The following is a 3,918-nucleotide window of genomic DNA, read 5'->3' on the forward strand; positions in this document are numbered from 1 at the left end:
AGCGTGTATGACATGCTGCACACGGTCCAAGGCTCGACCTATTTCGGCATATCTCGGCATTACTCGGTCCTCCTCGGAAAGAAGTGTCATGAGACTCTGTTTCTTCCAGCCTTTGGTGTGGAATTTTGCGGTCGACATAACTTTCATCATTTCAGCAGCATCGTGATGTCAGCACTGTTTCTCCTTCGCCGTTTATTCTTGGTATAAAGTTAGTTCATAGGTCTAATGGCTGTTTGCAGGAAAACGGGCAATCCAGCTAACTATCGTTCCATCTATCGCCCCAACGTTTAAAAATGAATCGGGATCACAGAAGGGAAGGACGAGAGTTCTCAATGTGTATTGTATAGTCCCTTAATCAACGGATATTGTGGATTTGCTATTGAATAGCATTACAATGCAATGCAAAAAGAATTTAAAGGTGTAGCTGACTATTAAAGAACAAAATATTATTACAATCGACAGAGTATTTGTGCCGGGATCATTTTTCTGTATATCAAGAAGCTCTTCGTGCTGAATTAATAGGCATGGTCCACGTGATGAAATTAATGGTACGAATAGTAAATTTACTGAGGTCGCACGCATTATTCCATCGTCAGTTGCTTTCGATGGAACTGAGCAAAGAGTACAGAGGCGTTATATATTGAAAAAAGAACGTTCATTAAGTTAAGGGGCTTGCCTGGAACGGTTTTCCCAAATACGACGTGCTATTATTGAGTTTCAGAAAGAAAACTGAAAGGGGGAACGAAAATCTGAACATCTAGAATGAATTGCAGACCTGTGTCGTTAAGCAGACTTGACTACGCACTGCAAAGAGTAAGGCACTGCGATGTGAGAATCAATTTACTTCTCATCAGGGTGTATTTAAAAAGATAATCGACTTGTGGAAGAGGCATCTTCTGACAAAAACAGAACCGTCCATATCCCTTAGATGACCAATGTTCATTTTTTTCTCCTTATTTAGAGTATTTCGAAAAATTCATTGTTGCATTGAAAGGATTACAGGAGGTCTTTTCTGAGCGGTTCGAGAACACTGCCAATCTTTTAAACTGTTTTCGAGACTATTTATCCTTTAGATGGAAGCGCCTCTGTCAATGTCCAGATGGAACCAATAGATCTGCAGTGCAATTTCCATTTTAAGGACTAATTCTCTTATGATTAAACTGTTCAGGACTTCTAAGTTGCCGGCCGGTGTGGCCGTGCGGTTAAAGGCGCTTCAGTCTGGAACCGCGTGACCGCTCCGGTCGCAGGTTCGAATCCTGCCTCGGGCATGGATGTGTGTGATGTCCTTAGGTTAGTTAGGTTTAAGTAGTTCTAAGTTCTAGGGGACTGATGACCACAGATGTTAAGTCCCATAGTGCTCAGAGCCATCAGCCACTTCTAAGTTGTTTCTCTCACGAAGAGCTTTCACCTCTCCATAACGAGTTGCGAACGTTTCTATGGACTAATGTGTGCGAAATGCTTTTTTGTACTAAGAAAGTAATTGAGTCACCATTATGTGGCAACCGAAGTGACAAAAATATGTGAAATTATCTGTTCCCGTCTATATGCTGACAGTTTGTACCAATTTCTACATTTTGTCTTCAGCGCACCAAAAATAATTCAATAATACTGAAAAATTTTTTGTTTGTGGTCAAAGTTGTTATGAAATATGAAACCAAGCTCCATGAAAGACGTTCAGTGTTCCTTACACGATTTCATTGTCACCTAAGAACAGCGCGTTCGTGGTTTCCTCATCGTCTCCCAGTTCCCCCTCTTCCCGCTCAGACTGTGTGCCGTGATAATGGAACAATGTGGAGCCAGACGACAGAATTTCACACTCGAACGAGAACACTGCATGCGTGCGGAATACTCGATCGTCCCTGCTGTATAGGTCGAAAGAAACTTGATGAAACTATTGTATACCCACTATGGAGAACATTCCAATGATCATATAACTGTGGCCTTATTTTGTCGGAAGGGGACAGACGTCCCTATGTAGGTCGGAGAAGGGAAGCGGAGGCCGGGATTGCGAAGCAACAGGGTCCCCATATCAGGCGGCAGAGTCCGGGCCGAAACTCTGGCAGCGCCGCCGAGCCGGAAGTTGGCGTTGCCGCGATGGGTTGCGGCGCGCGCCACCTGCGATAAGGGCGGCTCGGGGCGACGGAGCGGGTTAAGCCGGCCCTATCGCCGCAGCCAGCCGTGTCGCTTCCCGCCCCCAGCACCCTGCGGCCCCCCTACCGGCAATTGCATGCTTCGTCCTCCTCGTCCAGTTCTAAATAAGGCCAGTCAATCTATTGAGACCGGATGTGAAGTTAAACAGGAGCTTTCCACAGGCATCTTGCTAAGGAAAGCGTGTAACACGAAACATTTCGCATCCATATACAGTTTTTAAAATTCGTGTTATCGGAGTCTAAAAAAACAGTGTGCCCCAAAATATACGCGAGGCGTTCAATGAGAAAATCAACATATTTTTCTTCTCGGCCAATTTCGGTTGAGCTCTCATTGAGTTTCTTTTGGTGGAAGACCAGAGCATAACAGATATTCATAGGAGCTTTCAGAATGTCTGCGGAAGCCTGCCAGCGAGAAAAATCACGATGAGTCGATGGGCGACGCGTTATTCACCATCGCAACAAGACCGCGCAATTCTGCACGATCTCCCACGTGCTGGCCTGCCGCACATAGCTGCGACTCCTGCAGTGTTGAAACGTGCGGACACTCTCTCTGGAGGTGATCGAGGAGTCACAATCTAACATCTCGCTGTAGAACTGGACGTCTCTGTTGGAAGTGCTGAAACACTCATCCACCAGCTTGGGTACTCAAAGGTGTGTGCACGCTGTGTTCCTCGCCGCCAAAAAGAATCCATAAAGAGCAACGAACGACCATCTGTGCGAAATTAGTTGAGCGTTTCGAGGCTGATAGAGAAAATTTTTATCAGCCGTGAAACATGGGTTCATCACTTCGAACAGGAAACAAAACGACATTCCAAGTCGTGGTGCCACACTACCTCTCCTCCGAATAAAAAGCTGAAAGCCTCGCCCTAAGCCGGTAAAGTCATGGCAAAAGTCATCTGGCACTCTGGAGGGGTCATTCTAATAGATGTCCTCCCTCAGGCTGTAACAGTGAAGTCTGCAGTGTATTGTGCTACTCCCAGGAAATTAAACAAATGACTTCAGCGTGTTCGTCGCCACTAAAATTCAAAAGAACTTCTCCTTCTCCAAGATAACGCAAGGCCACACACAACTTTTGCCCATCCTCCCTACAGCCCGGATCTCGCACCTTCCGATTCCCATTTGTTTGGCCCAATGAAAGATGCACTCCGTGGGAGCCAGTACGTGGCTGATGCGTAGCTTATCGATGCAGCAAGGCGTTGGTTCCGATGTCAACCGGTAGGCGTACAAGCCCTTCCAGGAAGGTGGTGCAAGGCCTTCGCACTGAATACAGATTATGTTGAAAAATAGGGTTTTTTAGCCAAAAGATTGGGGAATAATATGATATATTGGAATCCTAAATAAGACGAATGTGCTTTCATTATTTATTGAACGCCCCTCGTACTTCACAGTATTTGTTTGCAACAATGTGAGCACCAATAAACATAGGAAAACTCGTCATGGTTTATCAAAATTTTTGTCAAGTTTTAAAAATGCTTGTTGCAAGGTGAAGGTCAACAGATGAAAAACGACAATCGTGAGTTGCCCAAGAGAGAGAAACAGAACACTGTCGATCACTCTAAAGGAGAGAGGCAGGTACAGGTGACTGCCTTCCAGCACCTCGAAAGTTGTATCTCAGAGAAAAGTAGAACTACAACTGATCTTAAAGTTAGAATAGCCCACTATCGATAATCATTTATCCAGTATTACGGTACTGACATCAAACAGGGCTCCTTAAGGATCAGAAAACGAATGTTTTTTACGACCTGCATCTGGAACATACACCTGTATG

This window comes from Schistocerca cancellata, chromosome 6 (genome assembly GCF_023864275.1).
Source record: "Schistocerca cancellata isolate TAMUIC-IGC-003103 chromosome 6, iqSchCanc2.1, whole genome shotgun sequence".
Lineage (NCBI taxonomy): Eukaryota > Metazoa > Arthropoda > Insecta > Orthoptera > Acrididae > Schistocerca > Schistocerca cancellata.